This window comes from Manis javanica, chromosome 10, assembly GCF_040802235.1.
Source record: "Manis javanica isolate MJ-LG chromosome 10, MJ_LKY, whole genome shotgun sequence".
Lineage (NCBI taxonomy): Eukaryota > Metazoa > Chordata > Mammalia > Pholidota > Manidae > Manis > Manis javanica.
In genome coordinates this window covers 104,108,631-104,120,158 of record NC_133165.1, presented here as the reverse complement: position 1 = coordinate 104,120,158, position 11,528 = coordinate 104,108,631, and the positions used below count along the sequence as shown (strand labels likewise).

The window sequence follows — 11,528 nt, the reverse complement described above, 5'->3', positions numbered from 1 at the left end:
AGCTAGGCACTCAATATATATTACTTCACTGACTGCTCAAGTTAGCCCTGAAAGATGGGTGGGATTACCCCATTTGACAGATGAAGAACCTGAGGCTCAGTGAGGTTAATTTGTTTTTGGCCATATAGATCTTAAGTGGGAGAGTGGTATTCAAACTCAGTCTTGACTGGTGCCAAAACTCATGTTCTTCCCACACTGCTAGGATTTTATAGGACTCCTAACTTCCCTGGGAGCAAAGGTCAACACAGGCAGCCTGACTTCTGTGATGGTAAATTTTGTGTCAGTCTGCCTGGACCATGGGGTGCTCAGATATTTGGTTAAACAATATTCTGGATGTGTCTCTGAGAGTGTTTCTGGATGAAATTAGCTTTGGAACAGATAGAAAAGAACCAAAAGGCTGAGAAGGGAGAACTTGCTTTCTCTACCTGACTGTCTTTGTGCTGGGACTTCGGTCTTCCTCTGTCTTTGGACTCAAATTCAGGTGAGAGTTTGCACCATAGTCTCTTCCGGTTCTGAGGCCCCTGGACTTGGACTGGAGCTGCACCGTCAGCTCTCCGGGGCCTCCGGCTTGTCAACTGTAGGTCTTGGACATTTTGGCCTCCGTGATCAGGTGGGCCAACTCCTTATTCTTTTCTCTTTCTCTCTCTCTCTTTACTCCTCCCTCCCTCCTTCTCTGCCTCCTTCCCTCCCAATCTCTGTATCTATATCTCTATCTAATCTCAACATATCCGATGGGTTCTATTGCTCCTTGAACTCAGAACGAATACACTCCTTTCTGACCTCATGGCAAAGATACCTCACTTCTGCTTTTGATGAGGCCTGAACTCTGCCTGGCCCCTTGGAGGTTGGTAATGGGACAGCTGCAGTGCCAGGGCCTCGAGCATGACAGGTCAGGAGGCTGGGTCCCAAGGGCTGAACACCATGGCATGGGTTAGCCATCTGGGCCCAGCAGAAGACAGAGGCAGGGTCTGGAAGCATCCTGAGGATGTGGGCATAGGAGGGCTTGAGAAGCTGGTGCTTCCCAGAGAATGCAGCCGACCTCTCAGAAACCTGCAGTGGGCACAGTCAGTTTGAGGCCACCACCTACGTGACAGGCAGGCCTGCTCCAGGAGGTGGAGATACCGAAGGGAGTCAGACACACACCTGGCCCTCAACAGGCTCTAATTTAGTTTGCAAGGATGGGCAAAGAGATCATTTCAATACCACGTTATATATGCTGCTATTCCTTCAGCCAGCTGGCTTCTGCGCTCAGCCTGCATATGGTTGGCTTTGCCTTGGAGAGATAGCTGAGTGCCTACTGCAGCATGGTCTCTGGCACATGGATGTGTCTGTGTGAGCTGCCACCCTGTGACCCTGCAGGTTATAGCACGCCCACCCTGTGGAATAGCCACTTCGCTTGGATTTATTGTTCATTCTTGACGAATCATTTTCAAATAGAGGATCACAAGCTGGGTATATCCTGGAATGAAGATTCTCCTTATGTGCTTTATATATTGAAATTCTATCAGCCTGCTAGAGCAAAATGGATACTTGTTATTGCAAAGTGCTATAATAATTAATAATGGCAATAAAAGCTAAGGATTTTAAATATAAAATAGTTATCAGACCTTCCAAAGAATTATTAAGGAGACAGTGTGATGCTAATATAGATATTTTAAAGGGAGTGGGTTAATTAGATAACTTAAAAAACACATTAATAGCCTTTTTGAACCAATAAATGTTTATGAAGTTTGTATAATACATGACAGGATAATAGAGATAATGGAGATTAGACTAGAATGATCCTGCTTGTAAAGTTATTTGGTATGCTAGTATTTGTAACAGTACTTAACTAGCCTCTCAGAATCAGATTTAATTTTTTGATTTTTGTTTCCCATTTAGGCCATGAGTCTTTTGAGAAAAAGTTTTATTCAGAATGCTCCACCTCTTGTGAAGAGGAATTTAAAAAAACTAAAATGCCAACTTTGCCTCCTAAAAAGGGAAAAACTCCAAGATCGTGTGTAACAATGCCTATGATAAACCTTCCCCTAGACGTGAAGAAAATAGGAGCCCATGAGAAAACAGTGTGACACTCACTCAACCTGCACTTTGGTCTGGTGGGTCAAACTGTTAAAGACCAGACTTTACAGAAGTCCAGATTAGCTCTGAGGCCATGGAGGCTCTCGTTGGTCCATCCTTATCAGGGTGGAGAGCAACTTCCTCATGTGGTGCCAACATCCGTGTGAGCAGCCCCTTTACCGGCCACGAAGAGCCTTACTCTCCCACTGCCACAGTTAAAAGTATAGAGACTTTCACAGTTTAAAGTCTATATAGTGACTGCCGGAGTGGGTGGTGCTGAGAAATTACTGGACCAGCACTCTAAAGTCAAAACTTCACGTTTCAACTGCTAATATTTTAATAATAAAGTTGTAAGTCAATGGTTGGCTGAATTTCAGATTCATGTTGTAGCCTGCTACGCAAAATTTCAGATTCTTCAGGCTGCATCCGTCCATCTGGTGCCACTGTGACCATCAGCTCTGCCAGGCCCTGGCCAGCCTCCTGCAGGTGCCTCCTGATTGTGCCTGGCCTCAGGCCCCTGAGGGGGCCTCTCACCTTCTGCCTGGGCTTCCCTGTTGACACCAAGGGACTTCAAGCAACCTGAAGACTTTTCAACTCTTTGGAAGGTCTGATAACTGTTTTGCATTTAAATATAAATTTATGGCATTAAGCTGATTATGCCTCCAGTTGAGGGGCATTGACCAACTAATGATGGGAACTGGTGGATAAATTCTTTCTTTTCTCCTTGCCACACATAGTCCTGAGACTCAGGATGTATGGCTCTCCCGGGATGATCCCACAGGATCCAACCGCCAGTCATCTTTAGCTGTGGCCAGTTCATAAAGCCTTGTCCCCTGCCTCTCCCTCTGGGGTTTAAAAACAGGAAGACAAATTCTTTGCTATTCTTTCCCTCAACAGTTGGGGCTCCATTCTTCTCTGCTTGGGTGTGGGCTGGACTCAGCACCTGCTTTTAGAGAATAGAACTCAGCAGAAGTCACGGGATGTAGCTTCCATGATTAGGTCATAAAAAGACTGTGGCTTCCATCTTCACTGTCTCTCTGGTGTTGGCTGAATTGTGCCCCTGCCCCACGCTCCCACAATTCATATGTCCAATCCTTAATCCCTGGTACCTCAGAATATAACTGCATTGGGAAAGAAGGTCTTTATTTAAAGAGCTGATTAAATTCAAATGAAGTCATTAAGATGGGCTCTAATCCAACAGGACTGGTGTCACTATAAGAAAAAGATGCCGGGGAGTGTACACACACAGAGAAGCCACGTGAGGACACAGGGAAAAGGTGGTCTCCATGCCAAGAGGGGTCTCAGGAGAAGCCAGCCCTGCCAACACCTTGATCCTGGTCTCCAGAACTGGGAGAAATAGCCTTTGTTGTTCAAGCCACTCAGTCTGTGGTATTTTGTCAGGATGGCCTGAGCAGACTAAGACACTTCCTTTTTCTTTTTCAGATTGCTGACTCAGGGGGCTGCCTGTTTCCAGAGGCCAGGAGAGGTTGGCAGGCCTTATGGAGCACTGCCAACTCCACACGGGAGGCAGATGAAACAGCATCAGGACGGCTGTACTCCCCAGCTGAGGTACCCGAGAGCAGCCCCCACATAGGCCCCCAGACTCTTTCTAAGGAAGTGCGGTCCTCACACCCCCACAGTGCAGAGCAGGCCTTTTGTAGACTGGCCGAAACTCAGTCTCTAGAGCCAAAAAGTCCTCACATTTGATGCTGTATGCTCTCATTGTCCACGTGACCTTGGGCTAATCCCCAAATCTCTGCAAGCCTCAGTCTCCTCATCTGTAAAATGGAGACAATCAAACTACTACTAGCAGTAATAATAATAATAAAAACTTAACTGAGCACCTACCACATGCACGGACAATTCTAGATATATTTCAGTTACTCTTACTGAGATTCATTCTATGTAAGGACAGTCCTCTAATGGGTTCCTAGTATTACCCCCATTTCAAAGTTAACAGGACTTACAGGGTTCAGTTGGAAGCTTTCAGGGAGTTGCAACTTGTAGAGCTTGTAAGGTCCACAGTAAGGTGCACATTAAAGTTCACCCATCTTTCATCTCTCCTTCCCTCCCTGCCTTCCTGCCTTCTTCCCTTTCCTCCCCCCACCCCTCTTTCTTTTCCCACTGAGAGCTAGCCTCACTCAGATCCATCCATTCCTCCTGTGAGGAATCTGAGCCCCTCCAGGGGCTGTGATTCCAGCACATGGGCTGTGAGCTGCTGTACCGTTACAGCCTGGGTTTACTTGGTGTCCGGCTCGGGGCTGGGCACATGGTCGGAGCCAGAGCAGCGTGTCCTATACTTTCCATGGAGGATGTGTGGCCCCTGAAGCTCTTTCTTAGATGTGCCTGCTGGTCACCTCTCAGACTGACCCATAAAGCCCAAGGGCTCTTCTAAATGACAAAGGCAGTGATCAGATTTGTTTTTCTTCCTGAGCCCAGCAAATGGCTTTTCAGTTTCTGTCCCAGGTGGCTGGGATGTCCAAAATTGTGTGGCTGTCACTGAGACTACTGAAGCCCAGCTGAAGCTGGCTGGTGTCCCAGATGCAAACATTGCTCTCCCCTGAGAGCCGAACCCAGCCGCCCCTCAGGAATGCATGGCTTCTGAGCAATGCCTGGCAACTTGATTCACAATTTCTTTTGATCTAACAGTAGCAGAGCCCCACCTTGGAAGTTAACACTGGGTGCACTACTGACTGGAGCAAATGTAATGTGCTGGTAAGTGTTCCGAGTGCCAAAGAATACTGGCTTCTTACGAGAACCTGGGCATTCACAAGTCTCTTGAACGGTCCCATGGGGAGTCCACCAGCACGGCCCTCCAGAATGAGCAGGGTAGGCTTCACCCTCTCCCAATGGGTTACACTTTGAGCATCTGTCTCCCCAGGGTTCTGCGGGAAATCCTTTCCAACCTGAATTCTTATCAGCTGACAATCCATGTGCTGTCAGCCCTGATGGAGAGGATGGTGGGAGAAAAGTTACCACCTCATTAAGGGCACAGGTTAACTGGGTGATTGAGTTTCCATAGTGCCGAGAAAGCCTACAAAGCCTTTGTATAAACACTAGTTTGATGGTGAAAACAGTTCTCCCTTCTTCCACTGAGGGCAGCAGACAGAGTAAATATTGACAAATGGAGAGGTTTACTTTCCTAAGAGGCCTGCCGCAGGTAAATGGGGCAGGGGAGAAACGCTCTGGTTGACTCATTATCAACAGAAGGAAAACCGTTCTCTCTGGGCACCTTCTTTGACGTGGTCTTTGGTGTGGCTGGAGGTTTATGAGGCTGATGTGCTAAGTTGGAACTTGGCAAGGCAGCAGTCTTCACCCTGACTGGGCAGCGAAGTCATCTGGCCTTCTTGCCCCCACCCTGGCCCTGGATTCTGATGCAGGAGGCTTGAGTGCATCCACCTGCATGTTTACAAAGCTCCCCAGGGGCTCTGAGGTCAGCCAAGGTGGTGAGCCTCTCTCTCCCCCTTTTTTTTCCATGTGCAAGTCACTTTATTTTATTTTATTTTTTATTAAAGTATCATTGATATACAACCTTATGATGGTTTCACATAAACAACACAGTGGTTTTAATAATCATGCGTATTATCAAGTCCTCACTCTCTCCATTGCGGTCACTGTCTATCAAGTTGAACCTCTGTCTAAAGAGGAAAATGTTCGAGCTAAGCATGACCCTTGATCCCCAGCCATCTCCCAAACATGCTGTCAGGTCATGAGAGCTTGAAGACTGTGTAGACCAAGCTAAAGCTTTCAAAAGTGCAATTCGGACATTGCTGGGAAGAATGTCTCACTAGGTACAAAGGTAGCTGCCCACGTTGGCTTCCAAAAACCCTCAGTGTAACATCCAACGCCTGCCAGGGCCGCCTGCCCCCGCCTGCCCCTCTCCCGGTCCGTCTTGGCTCGCTCTCCCCAGCTTGAGCCGCTTCAGCCTCACTGCTCTCGCGGTTGTTGCGTCCTCACAGTATCCCCAACACCTGAAGGCTCTTTGTCCTGCTGTCCTAGAAGGCCCCCTCCGAGCCCCACCCCTCGGAGGGGCACCTGCTATTCTCTCAACTCGCCCTCTGTTCGTTTCCTTCTTGATCAACGTGGCTGGTCGTTTGTTTGTTGTTTCTCTCGCCCATCAAACCCTAAGTCCCGTGCGAGCAGGGCGCTGTTTCTTTCCCCGACGGCTGCACCCTCACAGCCCCGCGGAGTTCCCGGTAGGGCACTGCTCAGGGCAGGCTCCTTTGGGGGCAGAATGACCCCGCGCGGAGCTGTGTGCCCTCCCGGGAGCCCGGGAGACCACAGCCTGACGTTTCAGCAGTGGAGGCTGTTTTCCTAAGAAAGACACATTTCGGGCCTGGAGACAGAGGCGCCATCCCTTCCTGAGTAGATAGGCCTTGAAACCTTGGGGCATTTCTTTTTCCCCGTACAGCCAGCTCTCTGCCACTTCATTCGAGGCTTCCTCTTACCTCCCCTCACTAGGGCCACCTATTGTACCCTTGTTTAGGGAAAATCCCAGGCTCCTGGGGAAACCTGTCTCAGTCCCCTTCCCTTTCCTCTTTACTCCACTTCAAAAAGAAAAATCAATGGGGGAAAAAAGGGACAGTTCATTTTATTGTTAAGTGGAAACATTTAAAATATAAACCAAGCTGAATTAACACAGTATGGAAACGGCTTTTAAATTATTCAATTAGGTAATTAGCACAGTAGAGTGAGATGGCGGGAAAGATGGGAAGGCAAGGAATTTGGAATTGAACCCAATTTGGGTCCTGCCTCTACTTACTAGATTTTGATAAGTCACTTAACCTTGGACCCTCAGTGGTGTAGTCTGAAAACTAGGAATAATTCCTGAGTTTTTGAGGACTGAATGATACTCTTGAAGTGCACATTCCTGGTACAAAGTAAGAACACAGAATAGTATTTGGTAACACATATTTAGTGCTTTCTATGTGCCGGCAACATTTGTAATGCTTTGCCTTCATTAACACATATAATCCTCACAACAGCCCTGTGTATGTTATCCCTACTTTACAGACTTGGAAACCGAGGCACAGAGAGGTGAAGGAACATGCCAGCAGGTAGGGATCTGCGACTGCCTACGGAGGCTGTGCCTTAACTGCAATTCACCACCTCTCTGTTGGTAGAGACCGTGCTCCCTGTGCTTCAAGCAGACTGGGTTCTTTTCCTGAAACGGAGGAGGTAAAAGTAGTATCACTTTAAATCCTTTAGGGTGACACTGGCAGGTGAAAGCCTAAGGGTCTGTGCCAGGATTGCAAAAGTGAAGTCGAACACATTATGCTTTCCAAAGTATTTTGACAGGAGAGAAGTAGAGAGTGTTTGAATTACAAGGGCTGGCCTTTGCCGTGTAAGTCACCCTTCTCCACCCACTGGGACTGGCCTGCGATGGCAGCTCCAACCTGTGTGGGGAGCCCGACGCACTTGTGTCTCTTGTCTTTCAGAAAAGTGCTCCCTCCGCACTTGTGGGCTGCTCCTGAAAAGTGCCTTTCTCATCAGCAAATGGCTAGAAGGTTAGACTTATGCGAGTCAACATTTCCAGACGTTTATACCTCTAGATATCTCCAGTCATGCTCACTTCACTAGGTATTTGCTGTAAGTGCCTAGGTCCAGGAATGACATTTTGATGTGGGCAACAGAGCTGGCCTCAGCTTAGTAATTTCTGTCTTAGCTTAGTGTTGCCATTGCTCAGTTGCTAACTGTAGTGTTGTGGAGGGTTTTAGCATCCAGAGGACACCTCAGAGGAAAAATATCTGCCTCCCCTTCCCACTCCCTGGCTCTGAAGTTACTGACACCTTTGACACCATGCCTCATCCTTTATAACTCTAAACTAAGTCTTTCTGACTCCAAAAGGTTAGAGTTTAATTGTTTCATACATTTCCTTGTCCATCCATGCATCCATCCATCCATCCAACATAAGCACTTACTGAGTATCTATTGTGAGCCAGTCCTATTCTAAGTGTTGGGGTATCAGCAGTGATTCAGATACTCAGTTCAAGTCTCCAAGAGGCCACCTGTTACATCTACCATCTTTTAGATTGTATTTGCTCATGCATCATCTCCATGCTTCCCAAACGTGACTCACTCATCATCTACACAAATTTTGCCATATTCACATATAACATGCTATTATTTGCTTAGTATTTTCCTTTAAATAGCCTAAAGTTAATACATTTACTTAAAATAATATAAATAATACAAATAAATTCAAATCATTTATTTCAATAAATCTACTTGGAAAGGAAGCTGGATATCACTGCTAAAGTTGCATATATTTCATATATTGTATTTTCATGTGTTAAATTTCAAATTGTGTATATGTTCATAAGGAATTAAAATAAATACCTACAATATACATCTGTGCACTTCCTAAACCATCTCTGCTGCCATGAGTGGTAAACACACCATGTTGAGGAACTGGATTCTTCATGTGTCTCCTTATTTCTCCTTCATTATTTTCCAAATGAGGTTGCCAGATTTAGCAAATAAAAAGTCATTCTAAAATCATTATGATTCCCATTTCCAGATGCAACTCTAAAATGAAGTAATTCTCCCAAAGATAAACTGTTGGTAAAAGTTGGAACTGAGACTAAAACTCAGATAGATATCTTGGCTCTAAGTCCAGTAATCCAGGAGCTGAGGCCCATTAGAAGATTGTGAAGTTAGCTGTATTAGTTGCCACCAACATTTCAAAAAAACTAAGTAGAATTTATCTAAGAGTATAGAATATCTTGGAGCATATCACAGTAGGTGAGGTGAAGTATGGGTTTGTGAATCTTGATTGTGATATAAATGTGCATCTCACTCTAGGGGTTATGGCCAAACATGTTTGAAAGCTACTGCTCTGCTTGGCCACACCATCTGAGCCCTGGGCTGCCTTGCTGGTACTGCTGGCCAGCAAGGATCACTGCATTACAACCCTCTTGGGGCTGCCCTTCATATTCATCAAATCTTCCCCACTGCCTGCTTTTCTGAAGAAAATTTTCCTAGAACCAGTCATGCCCATTCATTTATGTGTTGTCTGTGGTTACTTTCACACTACAGATAAGGTTACCAGATTTAGCGAATAAAAATATGTGATGTCCTGTATCTCAGCTGACCATCCAGCTATGAGAGCAAAGTTGAGGAGTTGTGACAGTGACCATATGACTCACAAGGCCAAAAATATTTATTATCTGGCCCTTTGAAGAAAGAGACTGCCCATCCCCAATCTGTATGGGTGGCATCCTGTGGGCTCATACGGTGCCCTGGGCAGCTGAACACAGTAGGGCTGTAGCCAGCTACTGGCCCCTTGGCAGCTGGGCTTCCTTTCAGCTTCTTGTTCTTCCATTGCATTTTAGTGTTTGGTTCTCTCCAAGGCTCCAAACCAAGGTTGTGTGAACAGAGAGAGCTGAGCTTTCCCTCCTAGAAGTTTTCCTGCTAATTTCTCCCCAAACTGCCTTTTATCCCTGCCCCTGGCTTCCCCCTTCACCGCTGCTATTCTTCCCAAGCCTCTGGCCCCTTACGATATATGAATGGAGGCGTTTGGACCCTTTCTGTAATAAACCCTGAGTGACACCCTTAAACAGAGAAGTGGGGTTTGGGAATAATGTGAAAAACTGTGAAATTCTCTCAGTGTGCAGGGCCCAGCCCAGTTTTGGACAGTGAATCATGGCGTTGGCCAAGATATTCTCATTACAATCTCTGCTGACTTCCTTGGAGGAGTGAAAGCTGTTGCCTGCAAAAATAGGCAGCTCTTCAGCCTCCTTCTCTAATGGCCCTGCCTCATCCCTTGGTAGTCTTATCTGCACATTCCTTCTATCTCTCTGAGCCACTATCTGTCTTCCTGAGCCACTACGTTAGCTCGATTACTGGGGACATGAGCCCAGTCTGAGGCATACCCATGCACAAGAACTAGAATAATAGGGGTAATAGCTCAGCCACTTACCATTTTAATTTCCTTGTTATTTCTCTTATATATATTTTTGAGTGTAGAGCATGCCTAGGATGACACATTTCTCTGGGACCTCATGTCCATTTGAACACCAGCAGCTAGAATGGTCCAGGAGAAAGCCAGAAGTGTGGCAAGGGCCTGGACACTGTTTCTTGATACATGTTTGAGTAAAACAGAATTTATAGAACATTAATATTGGATGGCATCTCTATTTGTTATCATACATAGGTCCCTCATTTTATACTTGAGATCAGGGGATATGAAGAAAGCCCACCCAAAGGCACAGTGGAAAGGGGGCTACATGGTACCCTGAGAACTTGGCTGTGATCGTAGCTAGTCTTTCCATGTATCCATGGATACAACCAATAAGCTGTCTTTGTTTTCCTTTTGTAGATTTATCATCATTCTTGTCTTTGATGTCATCATCACCAAAGATTTCATCTTCGTAACTCTCATTTGTTCAGTGCTCACCGGGGACCAGCTACTAGGGTAAGCGCTTTACATATCTTACCTCATTTAAACATCACAACAAGTCTATGAGATAATTATCATGCTTCTTTTATAGAGGTGGGAACTGAGGCATTGAAAATTTTAGTCACATAGCTAATATCAGACTAGCCCTTGAGCACAAATTCGACATTAAGGCCTTATTTGTTTTTTTTGTCTACTGCTTGTTTTCTCATGCCTACAATGTGTTGGGCACATAGTAGGTGCTCAATAAATATTTGTGGAGTGAATGGATGAATATATGGTACCAAGCTGGTGCTCTTGACCATTTTGTTGGTGGGTTTCAAACTTGGCTCATCACTAGAATTCCTTCCAGAGCATTCCAGAATGCAAATGCTACGTGTCTCTCTGGAGATTTTGAGCTGAGGCCCAGGAATCTGATTTTTAATACACTTCCCACCAAATTCTGATGCAGCCAGCTCAGCCCCAGGCTGCAGACAAAATTTGGCATCGACTGCTGCCACGCTATACTGCCTCATGAAAACTTTGCAGTTTTTTAGTACTTCTGCAGAACAAATAAAACCACAATTTATATTTCACAATTTGTGTGGCTGATCTCATGTCCTTCTGACAGACCTTTCACATTTCAGAATGTAACAAATTACTTTCTTTTCTGGGATACCAAGACATAACATTGGATCTTGGGAGGCAGCTGGCCCTTCCAGATGTATCTCTATCTACCCTCCTCCAACCCACCCCCCTCCCACATATCATGGCTATTTCTTGTTCTTGGTCCAATTATCTTTCCGCTAAAGAAATCATCCTCTCATTTGTTCTAGAGGAGAGAAGAGTTGGGAGTAATTCCAGGGCCTTTAAATGTCAGTGACTCTTAAGGAAGGGGATTTAGAATTGTTCTAGATGCCCACAGGGTAAACCTAAGATTGGGGCAGTCTTATGGCTTGTTTGGCCAAGAGAGTTCCAATCTATCTCGACTTTCCAGGGGTAATTATGAATCGTGCCCCTGTTTAGTCTCAAGCATGAAACTGGGTTTGCACAATACATACTATGGTCACTTTACCTAAGACCAGAAAGAAAA

The 11,528-nt window shown here is 45.7% G+C and overlaps 1 long non-coding RNA gene across 5 annotated transcripts in view; it reads left to right on the top strand.

Moving 5' to 3' along the window:
- The first annotated feature begins 325 nt into the window (after positions 1-325).
- The window catches only part of LOC118970308 (uncharacterized), a 36,717-nt gene continuing 25,514 nt past the window's right edge, over positions 326-11,528 (top strand). Inside the window, exons 1-5 of one of the 5 annotated variants that reach the window (XR_012121559.1) lie at positions 326-610; positions 3,502-3,627; positions 4,708-4,773; positions 7,072-7,236; positions 10,379-10,474. This is a non-coding gene — a long non-coding RNA (uncharacterized lncRNA). The remainder of the gene's footprint in view (positions 611-3,501; positions 3,628-4,707; positions 4,774-7,071; positions 7,237-10,378; positions 10,475-11,528) is intronic. The other 4 variants (XR_012121556.1, XR_012121557.1, XR_005058210.2 and 1 more) reach the window with 4 other exon arrangements.